We start from the raw sequence: 26087 nt of genomic DNA on the forward strand, positions 1-26087 counted from the left end.
AATTAAAAAAGGACCAGAAAAAGATCCAACTGAAGTCAAATCATATAGACCAATATGTCTATTAGACCTATTTGGGAAGCTCTTGGAAAAACTGCTGGCTGACAGATTGACGGCTCACCGGATACTGTGGGGGATGAGCAGCAGGCAGTTCGGTTTCAGGCCGGGGCGGTCGGCATCTGATGCCATCGCTCTGGCGGCCGAGGTCTGCGGTTCGACCCCGCATAAGTATGTCGTTGGCATCATGGTGGACATCAGTGGCGCCTTTGACAACCTGTGGTGGCCTTCGCTCTTCTCCTGTTTACGGGAGAAAGAGTGTCCAGGGCCGCTATATGGGTGTCTGAGGAGCTATTGTAAGGATAGGGAGGTTTGGCTATCATCCCCTAGCGGAAGAATCGGAAAAATAATCACTAAGGGCTGTCCCCAAGGTTCTGTATTGGGGCCCCTATTCTGGGACATACACATGGAACCCTTATTAGACGAACTACAACAGAGTGAAGAAGTGCTAGAGGTGATAGCCTACGCGGATGACCTCCTCCTGCTGGTCGGTGGTCGTAGCCGAGAGGACATAGAACCCAAAATTGAAAGGGCCATTGACAGACTGCACCAATGGTGCCTCAAAACGAAAATGAAAGTTTCTCCGACTAAGTCTACTTATCTACTACTAAAAGGTCAGCTTATTAGAAATCCCACTGTGAGAATTGATGGCTCACCGGTTCTTCGGCGACGTGAGGCGCGATATTTGGGAGTCATAATTGACGAGAGATGGAACTTTGGAAAACACATAGAAACCGTAACACAGAAAGCTTTACAGTTATTAAACAATCTCATTTCCATCGGACATAAACGATTTCATCTCCCCCCTCACCTCATCAAGCTTTATCATAATAGCATCCTGACATCAGTAGTGGGTTACGGCTCGGGAGTCTGGGCGCACAGGCTCACGCGGGTCGTGCCCGCCATGATAGTGAGAAGAGTCCAGAGAAATATGATATTAAGATCAGTAGGGGCCTACAGGACATCACCAGGGGGAGCTCTGTTAGTCATAATGGGGCTCTGCCCGTTAGATATTAAAATAAGGGAACAAGCTGCATGGTATTGGGCGAAAAAGGGAGATGGGGGAAAAATAACAGACATCATGGGTGTGAGAGTTGAGGATAAGAGGGAGATAAGAAATAGAGGGGAGGAACTGTGGCAAAGGAATTGGGAGGAAGATGAAACGGGGAGAAGAACTTTCCAGTTCCTACCTAATGTTAAAGAACGTGGGACCATGGATTATTTCGAACCCACACGAGGACTCATCCACTTTCTCACTGGTCATGGACCCTATCCGACATACTTATGTCGGTTTGGGAAAAGGGCAACCCCCGAGTGCGACTGTGGCGCAGCAGAAGGAACTCCCGAACATGTGGTTTTCGAGTGCCCTCTCTTCAACGACGTGGCGACAACATATAGAGATAGACTTCCACACAACGAGACATACGACCTTCTAAGACAGGAAGACACTTTTCAGACCTTGAATGCTCTGGCAGAAGAGGTATCACGAAAAGTTCTAATAGAGTACCTAAGAGATCAAGAGTAGATACCAAATTTTGACCAACCAACCGATTAAGACCTGATCCCAATCCCATACCGCCTGTGCGTGGAATGGCCGACTTTCATCAGTTGGAAACCGCCACGTACGGGATTAGGGGGATGGGATCAATCACACCAACTACGACAATGCACCAATTAAGACGTAGGTTAAGTTAGTAGAGTAGGACGTAGATTAGAATACTAACATAGGAAACTGCAGCGATTACTAACCTTGGCCGGCCCAGTGCCAGGGGCACGCTCCTCGGGGTTAGCTCGGGGAGCCAGGCCTTTCCAAGTAGGTTTGTAACTTACTGGCACACCTGTGACGCTGCAGTTAGTAGTCATTCTTAGTTTAGAAGTAGGTTAAAATAACTGCCCATTGCTACCGTAGGAAATTAACACTAGATCAGGAAGTAACAAGTAGTAGTTCACTAATACAAATTGTAGAAAATTAAAGTGTCCATAGTTACGGTAGAAATTCAACACTAGCTTAGGAATTTAATGTAGCTCACTAACATAAATTGTAGAATTAGCTGCAAAAATATTCTTTAGATTTATGTAACAATTACGGCCCACTAATCATATTAGGAGGTGGGCTAAACATGTATAATTAATATTGTTGTTGTTAATAAAGAATTTTTTTTTTTTTTTTTTTTTTTTTTTAAAAAAAAAAAATCACTGACAGTGGCGACACGCGGGTCCGACACATACCAACGGACCGCGGCCGATTTAAAGGTTACCACCTAGCAAGTGTGGTGTCTGGTGGTGACACACTTTCCTCCTGCCCTGGGGAGTCATTTGTCATATGCAGTGACTCCCTGAGTGGATTGCAAGCACTCGACCAGTGTTTTTCTCGGGACCCTTTGCTACGCAGTATTCAGGATGCTGTTTTTGCTCTCGCCGAGTGTGGTCGTTCAGCGACGTTTGTGTGGACCCCGCGCCACATCTGCATTCCAAGAAACGAACGTGTCGCTCGGTTGGCACCCCTGGAGCTTGGTTTCGTGGAAAGAGACCTCCGGTGAGCCCTACATCGCAAGGTCCGCGATGTCTGGAGCTCTGAATGGTCTGTCTTGAACACGCCAAATAAGCTCCGCATGGTAAAGTCGTCCACGGCCGTATGGAACTAATCCTTGAGGAGCACGCGTAGGGACTCAGTTGCTATCTGCCGTCTCCGAATTGGACATACGCGGTTGACCCACAGCTGTCTCCTTCGCCGTGAGAACCCGCCCAAGTGTCGTCGTGATGCAGGGCTGACAGTGGTCCATCTTCTGATGGACTGCCCCCTTTTAGCCCCTTGTGGCAGTCTAATTTACCAGCTGCACTTCCTTTAATTCTAGGTGACTTTGCCTCTATAGCTGACTCAGTTTTACGTTTCATCCGTGCAGCTGGGTTTTATCACTCACTCTAGTGTGGGCGCTCTCGCGTGATTTATCAGGCCACACCCACTCCAGCGACTTTTAATTGTGACGTGGATGCCAAAATAGTGTCTTTTATGGTAACAAGTTGTGTTGGTACTCTATCAACGCTTTCCAGCTGGAGGTTCTTCGTTTGTCATTGAGCGGTTGACCTTTTACCTGAACCATCAACCACTGTAGTCTGTTTTACTCTAGTCAACTATTTGCTCCGCTCCTTTTAAGTGTCCTCTATTTTGTGTTACTGCGGTTTTCATTTTAGCTCCGTACCCCTTGGTGTTCCCTCCCTCTGGGTGCAGAGGCTACACTTTTACTGTATAGGCCTTTCACAAGTATGTATGTTTGGAACAGGGGACTGATGACCTCGATGTTTAGCCCCCATCAAACCCCAAAACCAACCAACCAACATCGGCGATGTTCTGTCTATTAAAATGCATTTTTTTAGAATACGATTTTATAAAAAAGGGAAAATATTTTATAAAGAAGGGAAAATATTAAAAATATCTGTCAAACGTGTATGAACAGAAATTTTTTTTTAAAAAAAGAAGATAAATCTTTACTCACATGATAGTCACCACACAATCGGGAAGCTAGTATGTCCCATAGTCAAGATGTAAATCGAAAATGTTGATCCGTTACAGGCTGTTGTCAACAGCAAAATGGGCATTAAGCGCCAATAGGCGAATGTCAAACTATACGCTTGGGGTGATACGATATAGCACAAAAAATAATTACAGCTACAGCGATCCTACATGTTCATTATTTTAGACAATGAAAACACTCTTGCCGATGCTACAACGAAAGTTTTTATTCTTATGTACCTCGCTCTTTCAAACTGCTACAAGTGAACTTAGCAAGGCGGAGAGTAGTGTCCAATTCCAAAGACTAAATGTCTACAGCGTCCGTTCCACACACATTAAATACGCTGTGTGCGATCTATTCTTTGTGCGGCGATTCCCACACAGCGGTCCCGCGGTAGACCGTAGGTCCTGGAATGTATGGATATTTGTACTGCACGCATCGACAGGCCCTGGTGCGAACCACTGGATTTTCTGGCGTTTCTTCGGGGTCTGCTTGCCATGTTGAGAGTTCCGTTTGCTCACCTTCTACTTTTCCTGCAGTTGCGAGAGCGGTTTTCCATTGCTTTTCTGGAAATAATTCGTTGTCTGATGCCAGTATGTATGCAGGCTTCACCCGTTCCCGGGACACTGTCCGCTGGTTGCCGCTGCATTGTATCTGCCTCCCATGTTTGTCACGTCTTATGACTCTGTATGGCCCTGCACACATACGCTGGTCGCAGAGGGGGACCTACTGCATCTATCGTCAGAATTACACGTGAGCATGTGCTGACATCTTTGTGCACAAAAAACTTACGTTCACCGTGCCGTATTGCTGGTCATAGCCGGAGTGCCGAAATGTCGCTTTGTGCTTGTTGCAGTAAGTATGGGAGAGTATTTCCTGTCGGTTCTGGTGATGCCGAAAAAAATTCCGACGGCAGACGTACGGTCTCCTCATATACCATCTCTACCGTTGAAGCTCGTATATCTTGTTTAGGTACGGTGCGGAAGTCTAACAGCACTAACAGCACTAGCGGCAATGCGGAGGTCCAATTGTGTTCGTAACACATGATAGTAGCTTTCAGTGTCCTGTGCCAGCGTTCCATCATTCCATTACTCGCTGGTTGTATGATGTCTGAACCCACAGAGCTTAGCCGGCTCTGCCGGCGGATGTGGCCGAGCGATTGTAGGCGCTACACTCTGGAACCGCGCGACCGCTACGGTCGCAGGTTCGAATCCTGCCTCGGGTATGGATGTGTGTGATGTCCTTAGGTTAGTAGTTCTAAGTTCTAGGGGACTGATGACCTCAGCAGTTAAGTCCCATACTGCTCAGAGCCATTTGAACCATTTAGCCAGCTCTAGGAACAGTCAAACTGTCGCTCCTGATCTGTTGTGACGTATGACGGGCAGCCAAAACGTGCTATCCATGATTCTAAAGAAAACTTTTCATACTGTATCCGCCTAGATGTCAGTAATGGGTACTGCGTGTGCCCACCGAGTATAACGGTCGATTGCTGTCACCAAGTATTGGCACCCTTCTGATTCTGGCAGCGTTCCTACAATATCCAAGAGAAAGTGGAAGACGCGGTCTGTTGTTACTAGAAACTGCCCCCCCCCCCCCCCCTTGCTTATGAACGTGCCTACCCACTGTGCGTTGTTGACATACCACACATGATTTTGCCCACCTGCAGCAGTCCTTATAAATGTCCGGCCATACGAACCATTCTGTCAGCAGCCTAATGCTCGTGTTTGCGCTAGGAGGAACTAGAGTATGCATTTCATCGAAAACCGCTTGAAAGGAGTCTACTGGCGTACATTTATATGTGGCACCCGAATATTGTACTGATACTAAAGTAAACGAAAATGAAACTGTTATAACAATGTATGTCTCTGATGGGCTCTATAGATATGATCGCTGACTTTGCAAGACCGCAGAGTCAAAGATACTGCTTCTGGTCTGAGATTGTAGTGTTGGAGTCAGAGAGCGCTTCGCGCACAGCAGTGAGTGTGTATCAGTCTGTGAACGAAAGAGGAAGCAGTAGGCAGTTTTTTTGTGGTGTGCTCTGTAAAGCCACGAAGTGTTAGATTACAATGTTGGAATTTTCTCATACCAATATTTTGTGCACACCACATGTAAAATAGGTAGTTCAAAATGATGAGTGATTTTATAATGCAATGTAAAGTCAGTGGATGAAATGTAAATTTAATTGTGACAAGAAAGAAATACTGGATTGATATTACGAAGAAGCTTTACAAGTACACGTACTATCGGAAATATAAATGTGGAAGCAGAAGCCTTCTCGCAGTTAAGGTAAAGATGTTAGTTTTTTTTTTTTTGTTTCCTTTTGCCTGCGCATTAGTGTAAATGACTTGGCTGATAATTGGTAACAGTGAGTTCTCTGTTGAGTAACCCCAGAATGTACGTCAAGAGGTTTTATGCATCGTCTAGTTAGATATTTCCCTTTTGTAATGTTTCTAAGATTTGTTTACACAGGTACATGTAATTTGATGATGTCTTAATGCTTTTTAGTGATCTTAGATAATACTTGCTATACAAATATCATTGTTTGTGGCTACGTCAGCAAAGATAGGTTTTCGTTTAATAAAAAGGATATAATTTTCCTGAGTAATGTAATTTTCAATTGTTAGAGGTTTTGAAAATCCGAACTTAACTTCGAATAAGCGTCACTATTCAAAAAAGCAGTGTTAGTAATTAACCCAAAATCCTACCGCCTCCCTGTCCAGGCCATATGTTCTTAAAGACATTGAATTTTTCTTAAATGTTCACATTAATAAGCCAAAAGAATTTCACGTATATTTCAAAGCATTACGGTCAGCATTGCACACCGTTGAGCCTTAGCTCGTACATTTTATTATTCTTCATGAGGAGCAGAATATAACGCGCACTACCGTAGCTGCTTTAGAGGTAAGACAATTTTACTTATTTGTTATATGCACAGGGATCAAAGTTAGCCACCGGCCGCGGTGGCCGAGCGGTTCTAGGCGCTTCAGTCCGGAACCGCGCGACCGCTACGGTCGCAGGTTAGAATCCTGCCTCGGGCATGGATGTGTGTGATGTCCTTAGGTTGGTTAGATTTAAGTAGTTCTAAGTTCTACGGGACTGATGACCTAAGATGTTAAGTCCCATAGCGCTCAGAGCCATTTTTGAACCATAGTTATCAGTTTTGAACAAGGTCAGAGGATTCAGTATCTAAGGGGCTGAATTATTTAGCAGTGATTGTATTTTTTTTATCGGTATTAGGAGTTGCATTGCCCAATCAGTTCATATAAAGTTTTACTAACAGCAACACAGAGTTTGCGCACCACTTGCAGTTACAACACGCTAAGCGATAACTCCAGTTTTGTGTGCATTCATTTAAGCATTTCAAAAACAAACAAAAAAAATTAAGAGTACAAGCTTTGCGTAGTCATTCCGGTACGAAAGGTCTGGGTTTGCCTTGTGATATATCAGACCAGATTTTTACCTTAGCCCCTACTGGCTGTACCTGTTTAAACTGCGGTCCTATCAATTCACCGTATAAATATACTTTTAGCTGAGCATCGGTAGCCTGTGCTGTGGCCAGCTGCCCGTAATCTACTGTATAGGAGGCGACATCGACCCCCGGGGGGGAGGGGGGGGGGGAAATCTGCCACTACATTTTCGGCCCCTCTTAAGCTTCTAACAGCAACGGCCTTGCCGCAGTGGATACACCAGTTCCTGTCAGATCACCGAAGTTAAGCGCTGTCGCACTTGGCCGGCACTTGGATGGGTGACCATCCGGGCCGCCATGTGCTGTTGCCATTTTTCGGGGTGCACTCAGCCTCGTGATGCCAATTTAGGAGCTACTCGACCAAATGGTAGCGGCTCCGGTCAAAGAAAACCATCCTAACGATCGAGAGAGCGGTGTGCTGACCACACACCCCTCCTATCCACATCCTCATCTGAGTATGACGCGGCGGTCGGATGGTCCCGATGGGCCACTTGTAGCCTGAAGACGGAGTGATTATGCTTCTAATATCTGCCTTGAACTGCCCAATAAATTCAAGTCGCCGTAGTTTACTTGGGAAACAGTTGCCCTTATGTGTTCTGAGGGCGAAAGCTGCCAGTTTGTGGTCCGTATATATGATGGTCTGGCTTCGATGTACGGGTGAAAGTGCCACATGCTTCATACGCGGCCAATCGCTCGGGATCAAAAGCGTTCCACGTGACTTGGGATGCCCTGAGCTTGCGGGAGAAGAAACCCAAGGGGTGCTAACAATCGTCAACATGCTGGTAGAGGGCGGCACCAACTGGTTGCTGGGTGGCGTCTGCACCTGTTGCTCAAGTTGCGCCTGCTAAAGCTGCGCTATTTACAGGAATTGCTTTCTGCAAGCTGGCTTTTACCTGGTTGAAAGCTCTCAGCATCTTCGGTGTCCACTGCTGTGGCCGCTGACTTGTGGCGTGTTTACCTGCTAGAGCTGCTATCATTGGTGCTTGTACCTCGGTTGCTCCTGGTAGATGCTGCCGGTAGAAATTTATGGCTCCCAGGTATCTTCTAAGTTGACGAAAGTCTGTCGCAGACGCTGAAACGACGCAGCCAAGGAAATTTACCTGCGTCTGACGCAGAAGACGCTTTGCTTCGTTTACCACTATGCCTTAGTGCATATTCGGTCAAAGACTACTTTGAGATGTTCTTAGTGCTCTGCGGTAGTTGTGGAAAATACCAACATGTCGTCCAGGTACGCAAAGCAAAAATTCAGCCGTCTAAGGATTCGTCCACAAAACGTTGCCATGTCCGTTCAGCATTTTTTAATCCGAAGGGCATTTGTAAAAACTCGAACAATCCAAATGGAGCTGTCACAGCAGTCTTTGGTATGTCTTCATTCGTCAGTGGTATTTGGTTGTATGCCTTCTTGCAATCGATTACGCTGTATATTGTGGGTCCCGCCAGTGCGTTTGTGAAGTCTTTAATATTTGGAACTGAGTATCGACTTGGGTCTGTGAGTTTGTTCAGGATCCGACGATCCCAGTAGTGCCATCCCTGAAAGTGCCATCTTTTTTCTTTACTTCGTATAGTGGGGACTCACACCGGCTATCTAACCTGCGAATGAGGCCCGTTTGTAGCGTACCTTGCAACTCCGCCTTGGCTGCCGCGAAACGACCAGGAGCCAGTGTTCTCGGCCGTCGCGAGACCGGTCGTCCTGGTGTGGTCCTAATGTGGTGTACTGCGTCGTTTGACACCGCGTTTACTTGTTCTCGACTACACGAGGCCCAGAGATCCTGTCACGACCTCGCCGTCCATTTTTATCTGTGCTGCATTGAGATTTATCTGTTGACAAATAAAATCCGCTCCCAGGATAGCCTCTGAGACGTGTGCCAGCACGAAATTCCACATACATCTCTGCCTAAATCCGAGATCCACTTGTATTCCTCGATGTCCATGCGTCGGTATGGGCGAATTGTTTCAGCTGCGAGCTGAGTAGGCTTGGCTGGCTTTTTTTTTTCTGTGTGCTTACTGGTAATGCGCCAACGTCGGAGCCCGAATCGACTAGTAGTATCGATCCGCCCTAACATCTCTGCGTGACAATTTTAGGAGACTTGCCTTCACTTGTTGGTGTTCTGCTGGGTCCCCGACTGCCTCCGTGTGGCGCTTTTGTTGAGCTCCGCGGCCTGCCGCGCCTGTTGCCCACCGCTGGCGCCGTTTGGGAGAAGCACACTTGGTGGTCCGCTCCTCAAAACGCCCATGAGACCAACATGTTGAATTCTTATAATATTGCTGATTCTTACTTTCAGTGTCTCGTCGGTGTACAACCTTCATGTCTTCTACCAGTGCCGCTGTCTGTTTCTGTCTGCTCTTTCAAGTGTTCGTACTGCACGTTAACATCCTTGTGTCGCTATTTTCGCATAACCGCAGTCTCTTGCGTGTTACTTCCCTCGCGCAAATTAATTGCGCTCTATGCGTTTGTGTTGTACACTTTGTCTGCAACCGGAATTACCGCGTTGATGTCAGTACTGCCGCAGGTAACAACGGCTGCTTGTACCTTAACTGGCAGCTATGGCATCCACACGTGTCGCACTGTGGCGTCTGATAACTCCTCCTCACTGCCGATACTTCCTAAACGTTGCCACCGAGCGAGGTGGCGCAGTGGTTAAACACTGGACTCGCATTCGGGAGGACGACGGTTCAATCCCGCGTCCGGGCATTCTGATTTAGGTTTTCCGTGATTTCCCTAAATCGCTCCAGGCAAATGCCGGGATGGTTCCTTTCAAACGTCGCCAGAATTCTGCTGGTGCTCTGTCGCCCATCTGCTCGCTGCGCAATACTGCAGTACTTGCTACAACCGTTGCTCTATGACTTTCACAACCGACCTATTAGCGTTGTTTTAGCTGCGTGTACTGTTGATTTGCGGTGGTTTCAGTATGACGTCCGCGATCGTAGCAACACCTGTAGCGTCCAAACCGTTTAATGCTACCGCGAATTTTACGTCATCGTCAGTCAATTCTTTCTGGGCAAGGGCTAGGTCTAACATTGCAAACCATAATTCCAGTTTTCCAGGCAAGAACTGTGGAGTTTGCACTTCCATTCTAGGCTTCACTAACTCTTGTTTGTCGGCCTGTCTGTGTATTGACTCTTTGTTTTCTCTCAGCGATCGTGGGCGCGTCTCCCGCTATCTTGCGTTTCTATTGCGTCTTCAACACCCTCAATCTGCTGCTGCAAATCGTCTAGTACCGTTAACAGCTGCAGTGCGGCTTGAACTCGATCGACTTCCTCATACGACGATACCACCGACCGAAGTGGCCGAGCGGTTCTAGGCGCTACAGTCTGGAACCGCGCGACCGCTACTGTCGCAGGTTCGAATCCTGTCTCAGGCATGCATGTGTGTGATGTCCTTAGATTAGTTAGGTTTAAGTAGTTCTAAGTTCTAGGGGACTGATGACCTCAAGTTAAGTCCCATAGTGCTCAGAGCCATTTGAACCATTTTTTTCTGAGTTTTCGGGATGAGAGGTTTGTAGCGATCCTGCATGTTCATCATTTTAGACAATGACAACACTCTTGGGGATGCTACAACGAAAGTTTTCCCTTTCACTTAACTTGCTCTTACAAACTGTTAAAACTGAACTTAACAAGGCTAAGGGTAGCCTGCTATTCCAAAGAGTAAACGTACTGTCAGCAGCGTCCGTTACAAACACATTAAATACACTGTGTGCGATCTGCTCTTTGTGCGTGGGTTCCCATACAGCCATTAAAATTTATGGCTAAAACGTGTAAAAAATTTCAACAGTGTTCGCGGTATATAACGTCTTGTGGATTGTACGAAAGAAAGTAATAGCAACCTTCCAAAAGAGGTAACGCATTAAAGGATATCCACTATTAACCAAATTTGGGTGAGCCTGAAATGCATTACTGCCAACGGCCTTGCCGCAGTGGTAACACCGGTTCCCCTTCAGATCACCGAAGTTAAGCGCTGTCGGGCTGGGCTAGCACTTGGATGGATGACCATCCGGTCTGCCGAGCGCTGTTGCCAAGCGGGGTGCACTCATCCCTTGTGAGGCAAGCTGGGAAGCTACTTGATTGAAAAGTAGCGGCTCCGGTCCCGGAAACTGACATACGGCCATGAGAGCGGTGTGCTGACCACATGCCCCTCCGTATCCGCATGCAGTGACGCCTATGAGCTGAGGATGACACGGCGGCCGGTCAGTACCGGTGGGCCTTCATGGCCTGTTCAGGAGGAGTTTAGTTTGAAATTCATTACTACTTTTGGCAGGTTGCTATTATTTACTCTCGTAGAACCCAGAAGGCATTACATACCGCGGACACAGTCAAAAATTTTTACACGCTTCAGCCATAAATTTTAATGGCTGTAACTATGTTTTGTGTTAGGTCTTACCACCCCATGCATACTGTTTGACATTCACTTACTGGTGTTTAATGCCAATTTTACTGTTAACTGCAGCCCATAATGGATTAACCTTGTCGATTTACAACGGAACTATGGGACATCGTAGCTTCTCGATTGTGCGAGGGCTATCATGTGAGTAAGGTTGTCCTATTGTTTAATTCTTTCAGTTAATTGACAAAAATTTTAAGAGATTTTTCCTTTTTCGTAAAATCTTATTCTAAAAAAATTGCATTTTAATAGACAGCCCATCGCCGATGTGAAATCGGTAGTGTTCCCACTATAGGACTACAAAACAGCTGAAGCGGTTTGAAGCGTCTTCTTTCACTGTGAATCCCATTGATTTGTTGAGACCGTTTTAAGGTGATAACGGCTTTGGAGAACCTTAAATATTAACAATGTACTTTTTAGCTGTGGCTGATCTATGTACGAAACAGTATCTATTTGTTTTGTTACGTGTAGATCGTTGCCAGGAATTGGTAGCAGGCAGCTAGAGCTGGTGTAATGACGACTGTAAGCGTCCATTGGTCGGATATCGGAATTTTTCACAAAGTGGTTGGATTGTATTATATCTATTAAAAATATAATGTAACTATTTATTTAGAGGAAACACTCTCCTAGTAAATTTGTTTGTCCTTTGATTTATCGTGATCTGTTACTGATTTTTAGTGGAGTTAGTTTTTACTTTTAGCTTTCAAAAAAATACAAAAGAGATATAATAAGCAAAATAATGAATTTGGTAGGTTGCCAATTACGTATTATATCTGGTTTTATCGAGCGCCAGGCTCCCTACAAATTACTGTAAATGCAATAGCGTAGTATTACTCAGCTCCAGTTCACTATCACAGAAAATAGGCAAGTTTTAATAAAATTATTTCACTGGATTACTTCAATTAATCTCACTGAATATTTTTACATAATTTCTTCCGCTCCGGCTATCAGACATTGTGCTGTGAAAAAATATTTTTTAAATGTGCCGCGTAATGGCGGCTAATTGTTAACAATCAGAGATCACTGATACTCGCTCCGCAGCAGCTGGAAACATGCTAAATAATTTTCATTAAATATTCTTTTCATAAGATAAATGTGGCGTAGGTTCTTGAAATAACACACGGAGATCACTTTATACTAATATATTCTTACTAGGACACAGTTTACACCATTAAATATTTGCAATTACGTTACGGCAGAAACAAATGCTAGCGCAGCACAATAGCTTGCGTACCTTATTCCAGCTAACACCAGAACGAACAGAACAAAACAGACTAGACAGAAGAATGAACATTGCATTGTGTTTTATACTCTTACAGAGATGATAATACTTCTTTTAATTACTTACACATTATAATCTCATACTCTAAAAACAATGTCTTTTCTGCATCTATCGATCTATATTGTATATTTTTACAGTTACTGTTATTACCTTTCGCAGATAAATCGATGTTTGCAGTTCATTTTCGGTCACATACAGTCATTTTTATTTATGTTTCACCTCGATAAGGGCGAATATTTCAAAAGGGACACTACAATTGCTATGGGCCTTGGTTATTGACAATGGAGTAGTGATAAGTTTAACCCTACCTTGCGGGCCACAGCGAGAGTAGCGACCGTTATTTAGACTGGCCTGATAGTGTAGCAGATCAGCGAACTGACGCCAGTCCGCCAGTGAACGTTCCCGGCAACGTCTGTGGAGCTCTGTCAGGTTCGTACACCGACAACAGTGGTCGGCTTCCGGATGGCGATCGGGAGTGTGTGCTTCTGCGCGGTGTCGATAAGAACGGTTCACTTTTACCGTGGAATGTCCTGCAGCGAAAAGACGCAGATACTAGGAAGCAAACTAGATATTCATTCGCGTATTGTGACATTTCTAGACACTGAAAAATCTCTTCTCTAGGTATCAACGTGGATTCCGAAAACGACGATTGCCCGAAACCTGACTCGCTCTGTTTCTCCGCGAGACGAGGAAACCAGGAGATGCCGACACCCAGGTAGATTCCGTGTATGTTAACGTCCGGAAAGCTTTCGATACAAGACCGCACTGCTGTATAATGAACAAAATGCCAGCGTACGGAATATCAGATGAGCTGTGCGACTGGATCGAAGAGTTTTTAGCAAACAGTAAACAGCATGTCGTTCTGATCGGAGATAAGTCTTCCGAAGAAGTAACTTCGGACGTGGCGCAAGGGAGTGTTATATGACCGTTACTTTTCACAATAGATAACACTTAATAGATAACGTCGGCAATTCCGTCAGCTTTTCGCAGATGACACTGTTGTACATAAAGAAGTCGCAACGATGGAAAATTGAAGAGAAATGCAGCAAGAGCTGCAGAGGGTTCACGCATGATGCTGGGAGTGACAACTGGTGGTCAACATAAACAAATCTGGCGTACTGCGAATACACTACGTGATCAAAAGTATCCGGACACCCCCAAAAACATACTTTTTCGTATTAGGTGCATTGTGCTGCCACCTTCTGCCAGGTGCTCCCTATCAGCGACCTCAGTAGTCATTAGACATCGTGAGAGAGCAGACTGGGGCGCTCCGCGGAACTCACGGACTTCGAACGTGGTCATATGAGTGAGTGTCACTTGTGTCATACTTCTGTACGCGAAATTTCCACTCTCCTAAGCATCCCTAGGTACACTGTTTCCGACGTGATAGTGAAGTGCAAACTTGAGGGGATACGTACAGCACAAAAGTGTACAGGCCCACCTCGTCTGTTGACTGACAGACCGCCGACAGTAGAAGAGAGTCGTAATATGTAATAGGCAGACATCTATCCAGACCATGACATAGGAATTCCAAACTGCATCGGGATCCACTGCAAGTATTATGAAAGGCGGAAGGTGAGAAAACTTGGATTTCATGATCGAGCGGCAGCTCATAAGCCACACATCACGCCGGTAAAAGCCCAACAACGCCTCGCTTGGTGTAAGGAGTGTAAACATTGGACGATTGAACAATGGAAAAACGTTTTGTGGAGTGACGAATCACGGTACACAATGCGGCGATCCGAAAACAGAGTGTGGGTAGGGCGAATGCCCGGTGAAAGTCATCTGCCAGCGTGTGTAGTACCAACAGTAAAATTCGGAGGCGGTGGTGTTATGGTTTGGTCGTGTTTTTCGTGGAGGGGGCTTGCACCCCTTGCTGTTTTCCGTGGCACTATCACAGCACAGGCCTACACTGATGTTTTAAGCACCTTCTTGCTTCCCACTGGTGAAGAGCAATTCGGGGATGGCGATTGCATCTTTCAACACGATCGAGCACCTCTTCATAATGCACGGCCTGTGGCGGAGTGGTTACACGACAATAACATCCCTGCATTGGACTAGCCTGCACAGTGTCTTGCCCTGAATCCTATAGAACACCTTTGTGATGTTTTGAAACGCCGACTTCGTGCCAGGCGTCACCGATCGAAATCGATACCTCTCCACAGTGGAGCACTCCGTGAAGAATGGGCTGCCATTCCCCAAGAAATTTTCCAGACCTGATTGAACGCATGCCTGCGAGAGTGGAAGCTGTCACCAAGGCGAGGGGTGGGCCAACACCATGTTGAATTCCAGCATTACCGCTGGAGGGCGCCACGAACTTGTAAGTCATTTTCAGCCAGGTGTCCGGATACTTTCGATCACATAGTGTAGGTGGACAGAAAGACCTTTTGCTATGTGATTGCACGATTGCAGAACAATTACTGGTTGCAATTAGTGCCATTAAATATTGGTGCGATGTGTTCGGAGCTGTTTAAAGTGGAAAGAGCTCACCAAGCTAGTTGTAAGCAACGCAGATGCCAGACTGACATTCAAAGTAAGAATCTTCAGGAAGTGTAATCCACCCATCAAGGAGGTAGACTAAAAAAAACCTCGTTCCATCTATGCTTCAGTAGCGCCCATCAGTTTGGGATCCGTACCAGACAGGACTGATAGAGGAATCAGAGGAGATTCAAAGAAGAGCAACGTGTTTCGTCACGGGTTCGTGAAGTAAGCCCAGCCATCTCCATTGCAGACGCTCCAAGAGAGGCTTCCTCCCTCCATAACGGTGTGGTTTACTGCTCAGAGTTCGTAGATTTCTAGAAGTGCCAATCAGTATATTGTTTCCTCCTACGTACATTCCTCGCGAAAAGACCATGGAGATAAAATCAGTGATATTAGAGTACACACGGATGCTTACCGCCAATCGTTGTTACCGCAAGCTATACGCTACTGGAGCAGGAAAACGGAAAAGTGACATTGTTATACAAAGGTGCCTTGCGGAGTGTAGATGTGATTGTAGATGTGTACTGAAAATTCCCAGGCCATGCCGAAGGCTGTGAGAGTTTACTCAGTGCTACAAAGCGACGCTCGTATGCTCGAAGTGTTGAACACGAAATGCCGTAGCTTTTGACGCACCTGCGTGCAAGCTCGTCTGTAAGATTTTCTCAAAGCCTGAGGATAGGCCGCGTCATTGTTGACAGATGATAAAAGTAACCCGTATAGAATATCGGACCAGATAAAAGATATGCGGGCTCTTCCAAGTCCGGAGGGGGACCTCCAGTATCAGGTGTGCCCCGGAGCCGCCAGGGCATCGCGTATCTGGCAAAGTTGTGTACGCCGATTTCGTAGCTGACACACTAGCAGAGACCATGGAAAGACTGAGCTTTCTAATAACTAGGTACGACGTAGCGTAGTGGTGAAGCTGCCACGCTTACATTCCTGAAGTAAGGGGTTCACATCCCCGTCAGTGTGCCCAGATGTATATTTTGGGTGCTTTCATTGTCGGAGTCCAACAGTAGCAAATGGTGAGATCCTCAGTTTTTAACTCCTCACAGACGTCCGGTGGATGCTGCCTACCGTACGAGGACGACTTAGGAAGAAATTGCAGAACACTTCCTCTAAAATTTATGAATCCTTTCGTAGCTGCTGGGCACACACATCTTACCAAAGGAACCTTCTTTTGAGCGTTCTGACATCTGTAACTGCCAACTGCTGTCATCTAGCGAAGGGCTTCCTGAACTCGGAGGAAAATACTAAGGACAATGGGAGGAATGTATAGAAGGTTGTCAGCCGTCAGAAGATGGTTCAAATGGCTCTGAGCATTATGGGACTTAACTTCTGGGGTCATCAGTCCCCTATAACTTAGAACTACTTAAACCTAACTAACCTAAGGACAGCACACACATCCATGCCCGAGGCAGGATTCGAACCTGCGACCGTAGCGGTCGCGCGGTTCCAGACTGTAGCGCCTAGAACCACTCGGTCACTCCGGCCGGCCGTCAGAAGAAGTGCTTGTCTTTATAGCTAGCACAATGCATTTGTTTCACGAAATTCAAATGAGATATCTTCTTCGTTCCAAGATGATCTGAAGGGGCTAATAGTGTGTCCATTACAATACTGTTCAGTAAAGCTGCCAGTTTGTAAATAATTTGTAGTTAGCTGGACATTTCTGCTCCTGTAAAACACTGGCATATGATATGTAAAACACCGGTATGTGATATATCAAAGCCTTGTTCAAATTTTACGTTGAAAACCTGGTATTTGTTATTTCATGTTTTTCATTATCATGTGTCTTAGACCCGATTTGTTATATTTTTCCATATTTGTCATCCTGAAAAATCCCTCTACAAGTACCAATTTAATTTTGAAAATTCTAGGTTCAAATTAAAACATGCGCCTGTTTAGGTTTGCGGAACACGTATCCCACATCTCCGATTTTCAAAATTAATCAACTTAAAAAAAAATTTGTTGGTGGAAGTATAATATTGATCATAACAAAAGGCAATTATTGACATTTTCTTATATCTGAAAGACGTGTGACATAAGTCGCAACCACAGGAAGCACTTAATCAGGTAATGATGTAATGATGATAACAATTAATGATCAAATAGTTCATAAGTACTATAAAACGCAGCATCTCTTGCTAAGTACAGGCCATAATAAATCTATGAAAATGTAAATACACCAGTAGCTGGAGAAAGAAAAATAATGAAAGTTGTTTTTATGCAGGGTGGGGCAAACAGAGTTCCAGGGTACAAAGAAACACAGCAGAGGAAAGGAAATCAATACTAACAAGACTATAGCAGATCTCGAAAATGATCAACGTTCATCTCTTGGCATTTCTGAGCTATGGTCAACAAGTCGCTTAAAGCGGATCGAAGCTCGACTGCTGGAATTGCTGCAATCTCATCCGAAATGTTCTGCTGCAGTTCTTGAAAACTATAAGGGTTGTTGCGATACACCTTAGACTTAAGGGCTGCCCACACAAAGTAGTCGCACACTGACAGATGACCTTGGTGACCAGCTAGGGCCACGGCCAGACTGACCTCTGATAAAAACTCTGTCGAGCGTGAAGATTGTGTAAACGTGATTCATGGTTCGCCGGGCTGTATGGGCAGTTGCTCCATGCTGTAGGTCTGCCGCGAATGGTTTCAAAATGTTGGCAACGTGACGCGCCGAAGCCAGCGTCTGATGAAACAAGACGGGACCAGACACTGTACGCCAAGCCCCATCCTACTGATCATGCAACGGTGTTTCGTTGAAGATATGCGGACTCTCCTCTGCCCAGAACCTGTGGTACTGTGAGTTGACACAACCATTCAGAACCAGGCTATATCAGACATAAAGAACAGATCTATGTCCAAGCCATTCATTGTTATCTCAGTGAACAGCCACTCACAAAACTGGTGGCGCTGGGAGCATCTGCTGGTTTTAATGCATGAACAACAGACAGTCGGTAGGCACGCATGTGCAGATCCAGCTGGAGTATTCGTCTGCATGATCTTAGTGATATGCCGGTTCTCTTGCGAGAGGTGTCGGGTTGATTTGGTAGGACTCTGGAGCATTTTCTGGTGAACTGCAGCCACAGTTTCTAGAGTGCGGGCTTTTTTCGGGATGCTTTTTGACTTGTTCAAAACAGGTACTGTATGACACCATTTTAGGATTAAACTTTGGGTTGCACTCTTTGCGTGGCACTGTGGCACTCTTTGCGTGGCACTTTGACACCATTAAACTTCTCAGCAAGCAATTGATCACCTCGTTTGCACGATTTTGTTGTGCAACTTTGTACAGTGAACACCCGCTGCTCCACCGCCCCCTCTGCTCTGCACTGCTCCACCCACGCTGACGCGGCTCGCACTGTACTCTGAACCGGCGTGGATCACGTGACGGGTCTCACACGTGGAGTGCCCGTGACGGAGTGTTGTTACATGCAAACATTCACTTCCAATCGTATCCACTCATCCAGACCAGTTATTATTTGCCTCACTCTGTAGCACGGAACGGAAAAAAAATTTCTCAATATATAATCTTTCAAATATCAGGATACACAATAGCGCCATAAAAAGACCACGTGATACACCTACTTGGAAAGCGAGGTTGACGACTACGCAAGAAGGGATGGCCTGATGATGGTAACTGGGGGCACCCCAACTCCAGGGTTTTACGCGCCTGCCTCCCTGGCTGCTCCAGAGGCCCAGCGTCCTTTTAGACTTGTCGGAGTACCGGAGGAGCTGCACTCCTGCGTTTGTTTTTACCTCCTTATTTTACGATATTTTAAACCAGCATCCCGACCATGTACCAATATTTACGGATGGCTCTAAACAGGGGTACTCTGTTGGTTGTGCTGTTATTTTCCTTGATCGAGTCGTCAAGTTACGGCTTCCTGCGGCGTTTACCATCTTTGATGCCGAATTGTTTGCGATCTTGCAGGCATTGGAGCAGATGAGATGTGTTCCCAGTGTTAAGTTTCTCATCTCTTCTGACTCCCTGAGTGCCCTTCAGACCATGCAACACTTGTACCCAGCGGATACGGTCGTCCAGAACATCCATGATGCCCTACTCAACCTGCAATGGCAGGGGAAGGAGGTTTCTTTCTGCTGGGCGCCGAGGCACGTGGGTATTAGGGGAAACGAACTGGCGGAAGTGGCTGCCAAAGATGCATGTTCCCTCCCTCACGTTGTTGAATGTGCCGTCCCCCTCCATGCTGTTATCTCCCTTTTGCGTTTTCGTGTTATGCGCCAATGGGAAGAGGAATGGCTGGCAATCGGTGAAAATAAGCTGCGTCTGGTCAAGGCCACCACGCGACCATGGCGTACGTCCTACCAGTCGTGCAGGCGGGATGAGTTTCTCCTCACTCGCTTCCGCATCGGGCACAGTCCCTTAACGCATGGTTTTTTCACTCCGGCGGGAGAACCCCCCAGTCTGCAGTGCTTGTGGCGTTCAGATTACTGTCCGCCACATTTTACTTGACTGTCTTTTATTCTCTGACCAGAGGGCGGTGGTTTCCTTGCCACCGGATTTGCCCTCTATTTTGCAAGACGGCGCAACGACTGTGGTTAAGGTCTTACGGTTTTGTGTCCTGTCCAGTTTGTTGCCTCGGATTTTAGGGAGAGGATTTTAATGTGCCGCTGGGTGACTGGCTCACCCACGTTTTAGGTAAGAGGTCCGCCAGTCACGATTACCTACTTGTTTCACTTCGATTTCTGTTCTCTTTTCCTTGTGTTTCCTTTCCTTTTTTAGTGCTTTTTTTCTCCTCTTGTTTTGCCTCTGTCTGTGTCTTTTAGCCGTTCTCCTTGTTCGCTGTCCCTCCCTTCACCGCATGTGTTCCTGTTTCTATGCGTTTGGGCGCTGATGACCATGCTGTTTAGCGCCCGAAAACCTCAAACCGCACACACACACACACACACACACACACACACACACACACACACACACACACACACACACACAAAACTGTAGCTACTAGGCAAAAAAGTCTAAACCTAAGAAATGAAATAGATTAAATAAGCATTTGACACGCCTTTACATGATGATCGAAATCATGTACAGCAAATGAGGTGCTAACTGAGAATTTAAATATCAGTGTTTAACTTATAATCTTAGAATTTCGAAGAGCGCCAGAGGAGATTTGTCTGGTGGACTGTGATCGTTCAGTCTGCCATTGTGTGACTTTGGCATACTTCTATCTTTTATGCTAGAAGGTGGAAAAAAGTTTACAACAATTTTTCAGTCTAAAAAATTTCTCAACAGAGAATCTTTCAAATATCAGGAAAGAGAATGCGCTTTCTCATTTGCTGTAGATATTTCGAGTATCATTCAAAGCTGCGTCAAGTGTTTCTCTAAACTATTTTATTTCTTACTTTCGGACAGATCGTTTCACAAATCTAACCATTATTTTTTATTAATTTTTATTTTAGAGTTTGTTCAGAAAGTTCTCTAAATGTCCTATATGTAGTACGGGATTCGAACGAAGCCATTTTAAAAATAAAGTATCGCACCAATGTAGCCTTTTATGCACAAAACAGTTACAGTTGCAAGAGATGAACTTTCTGACACCTAAGTTGCCTTCCTATTGTTTCTGTTCTTGGAATCTCCCAACTTTAGTTGAGGATTCGAAGGAAACCATTTTTACAGTTAAATATATGTGAAACCAGTGCAATTTTTCATGTGCTAAACCGCTATGTCCGTAAAGAGAAGAATTTTTTGACACTCCATTTACGTAGGTAGTAGCAGCTGTTCATTAAATATTTGTTTTCCCTCAAATCAGTAATTACGTTTTTATTAATTTCCCTAACTTCTTTCAAGCACATTGGTCTATTTGATACTTTATTTGAGTATTTTCCACTTTTCGTTTGACTATAAAAATTCGGATAAACCCATTGTGTATTTTATAGTGTGTCATATTTTCGTCACACTTTCGTCAGTTGTTTGCAACTATAGACCAAAGCAAATATTTTGTCCCGATTGCGTTGGTCGCTGTTCCAACCGACAGTGTGTCTGGAATGTGCAATGAAATTAAATCAGACGATGCTGGGGGAATAGAATTACGAAACGAGCGCTAAAAATAACATATGAGTTTTTGGTATTTGGGCAGCAAAGAAGCTCAGGGCGGCAGAATTAAAAAGAACGCAGAATGCAAATTGGTAATTACAAAAAATGCTTTTCTGAAAAACGAAGAGCTGCCAAAACACGTAAATTTAAGTTTTAGTATGTCTCTTCGCGGGTACTTATCTAAGGTGTAGCCTTGTATGGTGGTATTATGGGCAGATAAGAGGAGAACGGCGTATCTATTTTAACGAAGAATGCAACGGAAAACTAAGTACCGAGTGGTTATAATTGAACTTTCCCTATTTAACACGTTATAAGACTGAAACAAACGATCGTACGCGTACCAAATTTGGTAGCATTAATGTCAATGACATTCAATTCAACTGAGACACTTTTAATACTCTGCTACGATAAATCGTACCATTGCATACACCGGTACCATTACCGCTATAAAAGAGGCACAGCATGGCGCCCATCAGTGTCCAGAAGAGTCTGAAAGTGCAGGTTTGCATTCAGCACAGCAGAACGAAGCATGTCCGTATGTATGATGGCTGCCTATCTTGACATGCTGCGCTTTCAGATCAGCATATATGTAAATGTTCCCCTGGTAAGCCCTGTCCTTCAGGTAGCCCCACAGCCAGAAATCACAGAGGGATCAGGTGACCGTGCCAGCCAAGCATTATGAACGATCGGCTGAGAATTCTATCGTTTCCAAATCTGTTTCGCAGAAGCAAGTGAATTTCACGAGCTATGTGCGTTGGAGCCCCGTCTTGCATGAAAACCGTTGAGTTCAGTGCGTGTCTCTCCTGTAGGTTGGGTATGACGTGCCGGCAAAGCATATCACAGTAACACTGGCTAGTCTCACTGCACCCTTTGGTCCTTGAGCGCCAACCTGTTCAAAAAGGAATGGGCGAATAATGGACGTAGCCGTGAAGCAACACCTTGCAGTGACACGTTCACCAACTTCATGCACTGACTGGAAGTGAAGATCCTGCACTCGGCAATTCTTTGTGTTCGCCTCACCTGTGAGAGAAAAATGAGCTTCCTCTGTCCGTAGGATGGTCCAGGCCAGCCCTCGTCAACTTCAATCCTTGCGAGCAAAAGTAGTAAGAAAATGGTTGTAAGTACTGTGGGGCAAGCCGCTGTACGATATGGGTCTTGTTGTACAGATACGATTTGAGAATGATTGGAAGTGGACTACGAGATTTTCAACTGTCGTTGCACAGCACGCGCACAGCCTGACGATCGAGAATTGCGTGCAGCGTTGTCTGCCATAGCAACAGCGATTTCGTCAACCACCTGTGGTGCAGCCGGTCGTTGGTTTCTTCCCGAAGCGACGCCCAATTCTCCAGTTAATTCGAACTTCTTCATCGTGCCCCGCACAGCAGGTGGAGAAAGAGAACCCTTCCGTAATCCTTTCAGCCGGCGACATTCTCGAAGTGCAGCTGCAGCGTTACTGTTGCTTTGATAATAGTGCTTCACAAATAATGCCCTGCTCCTTTGGTCCAAGCTCATGTTGGCACGTCAACAACTGCACTGGGACTGGTCAGGAGTGAGAAACTGTGAGACACGCTTACTGATCATGACACGTGGTGGCCATAGTTGTAAATGTGCGGTGGTGCTGCCGCGCATGGAAATAATGCACCCCGTACTCTGGACATTAATGCTACCAAGTTTGGTACTCGTACAGTAGTTAATTTCCGTGTTAGAACGTGTTAAATAGGGAAAGTTTAATTATAACCAAGCGGTAGCTTGGGTAACCAGTGAAGAGAGAGTGAACCGAATCAGGAAGAAAGTAAAGTTATCGCGCAATTGGAATCCTGGAATGGAGAGACTGGCAGGACATATCCTGATACATCGAGGAATAGTTAATTTGGTAATAAAGGGAATTGTGGGGTTTAAACTTTCAGAGGAAACCCCAAGGCTTGAATACCGAGGGCTGCACCGCAGCTGCTGTAATGTTGTCACAAGGTCTGTCAATGTATTTAGTCCAACGAGTTTCCAGCTCTTTAATACGCATTGTATCATTAGGGTGTAGCTAACTCTGAAGAAAAAAAAAAAAAAAAAAAAAACTTTCTCTGCTTGAACCACACAAGATGAAGTGAGTTTTCTTCCGTGCAGCTGTTTCCTCACGATTTAATTGCAAAAACTAATTGCTGTGACCCTAATGCAGGGAATATTGGAACATTTCGAAGCGGGGGCAAATACAGTTTTCTTGCCACAATCCGAATAGTGCGAGAAGAGTGGAGTGGTAGTCAGAAAGAGCTTTCTTTGGCGGGAACTGATGTATAGCTGTAATGGAAACCTGCACGTCGTCCAGTAGCAGTAATATTCCCTCTCAATTTTTAAATATAAAAGTAAATTTATTATATAGTAACTATGTGCATTTGTCCTCCGACCCCATTTGAAAACCGGAATTCTCACGGGTATCGAAACTCCTGTTCGCTCGAACATTGTCGGTTCATAGTGTCCGACGGGCACAATACTTTGGCGATCAGACACGTCAACATCGCCAGGTGCGCTAACGAACTGAACTCCTGAGGGCGCGCGGCCAACTTACATCCCCTCACCCCCCCCCCCCCCCCCTCTCCCACCACCCGAACACTCCCTTCCGTGGGAGCATCCCTCATGCGAATTTCTGCGGATTCTCTAACGACGCTGTCCCAGTATTTGGAAGTTTGTGCCAATATCCTGGTACTGTCGTACTCTGTCGCATGATTCTCGGCCAAACAGTGCTCTCCGACCGCTGACTTGTTGGGGTGCGTCAATCGAGAGAGCCTCTGGTGTTCTCCGTAACCATCTTCGACTGCATACATTGTTGGCCCAATATATCTTTCAACACTGACATGGAATCTGCTATACGCCAGCCTTCTGCAAACCGATATCATCTTTGACGCTTCCCAATAACACTCCTGTTTTATTGGGCGGACAAAAGACAGATTTTACTTGGTGCTTCTTCAGTATGCGTCCGATTTTTCCCGTTAGTGCGCCAGTGCACGATTCAAACGCAGTGGCTGCCTCTTCCAATGTGCCTTTCATCTCCACCGGTTGTGCTGTTGTGGTGGTGCTGAGAGCGCACCGAATCTACCATTCTGAGTAAACATTTTTTCGGAATACAGTTCTAAGATGTTACAGCTCCTGCGGTACCCTTTCTGCATCTGAGAGTGTGTGTTTCCTGTTTACTAGTGTACTCAGTTCCCCATTCTTCTGCGAAGGAAGGTGGCAGCTATCTGCATGCAAATACAGGCCAATCTACATTTTCTTCCAATACACACAGTGATCGAAGGTGTCATCAGTTCTTCTCTTGGCCATGACATCCAGAAATGGTAATCTTTCATCTGCTGCGGTCTCCATAGTGAATTTCATGTTTGGCTGTATGGAGTCCAAATGAATAAGGAAGTCAAGGAGTCTGTCTCTTCCATAGGGCCTGTAGGAGAACGTGTGATAATTATTGGTGCAAGGGGAACACTATGCCAAGGGGGACGCTACCCCAAAGTACCGTTATCCAAGATGGCGGCGATGACATCACCCAACGCCAAGGGCGTGTCTACTTCACAGGCTGCCACAAAGTTCTGTCACGATGACGTCATCCAAGATGGCGGACATGACGTCACCCCCACCCCAGGGGCACACTACCCCACAGGGTGCCCCAAAACTTTCGTCACGATACCATAATCCAACATGACAGAAAAGTGCCATGCCCCCCTGGCAGGAAATTCAAATTCCATCAGGACAATACAATGCAACCTCTACTAACCCAAGAAAATGGCGGGAAAGAAAGGTTACTTGGGCTACCTCCACTAACCTAAGTCATCTGCCTGCCACCTCTTCCTGTGAATTGGTGGAAAGTTTGAATTTTGGAGGTACAACTGGTCAATTGGGCTACCTCCACTAACTTAAGAAAATGTCGGGAAAGAAAGGGCAACTGGGCTACTTCCACTAACATAAGACATCCGATCGCCACCTCTTCCTAGGGATTGGCGTGAAATTTGAATTTTCAGAGTAAAGAAAGGTCACTTGGGCTATCTCTACTAACCTAAGAAAATGTCGGGAAAGAAAGGGCACTCAGACTACCTCCACTAACCTAAGGCATCCAACCACCACATCTTCCTAGGGACTGGCAGTAAGAGGACTCGACCTATGCCGGACATAAGTCTCTATTTTGCATGTACTTAAGCTGCTTTTCTGCTCCATGTAACCCACTCACCCACACCCTCCCCTTAACTATTGTACCGCTAACACCACGTCGATATAAAAAATGTATGCAAATTAATTGAATCGATATTTTCCACATGTACGGGGTAGTTTTCTTTAATTCAGTGCATTCTATTGGTCGGTGAAATCGATGGAATACAGTTTAAACAAAAGATCGCTAATAAAAAACACACCCCGCCACTCGACGCCCAATGCAGCCGCCCCCCCCCCCCCCCCCGCTTCAGCCGCCGCCGCCGCCTCTGCCGCTGCTGCCCCCAGCCCTGGCCCTGACCACACTGCCACAGCATCGCTCTGGCGTCCATGGGCTGTCCTCCCTCAGCCTAGCAGATTAGGGCTGCAGCAACCAGCCTGCTCGTAGCGACCCGATTCCGCAGCGTGTCCTCCTCCGACGCCACGTCTTCGCCGATCACGTGCGCTACAGCACACACTCCTGTCCACGTCGCCACAGAACTCCAGGGCGTGCTCATACTGATCCCATACGTGAAACACCTCTGGGCCTCATGTGTGTTTAACCGTTGCTGACGCTATACCTGCGGATATTGATGTCACAGACTGCGCTATAGAAATCTGTTCCAGATTAGCACATGCCGCTTTCTCCCTAGCGATCCTAACGGAACATATGAGCTGTGTCCAGCCGTGCATACCTGCCCCAG

At 45.9% G+C, this 26087-nt stretch overlaps 1 protein-coding gene and 1 pseudogene across 1 annotated transcript in view; both read left to right on the forward strand.

Moving 5' to 3' along the window:
- Window positions 1-26087, forward strand: part of LOC126416441 (uncharacterized) — a 243333-nt gene that overhangs the window by 70829 nt on the left and 146417 nt on the right. The window lies entirely within an intron of this gene.
- LOC126417541 (5S ribosomal RNA) lies at window positions 10929-11047 on the forward strand (annotated as a pseudogene).

The sequence above is a fragment of the Schistocerca serialis genome, chromosome 8, assembly GCF_023864345.2.
Source record: "Schistocerca serialis cubense isolate TAMUIC-IGC-003099 chromosome 8, iqSchSeri2.2, whole genome shotgun sequence".
Taxonomy (NCBI): Eukaryota; Metazoa; Arthropoda; class Insecta; order Orthoptera; family Acrididae; genus Schistocerca; species Schistocerca serialis.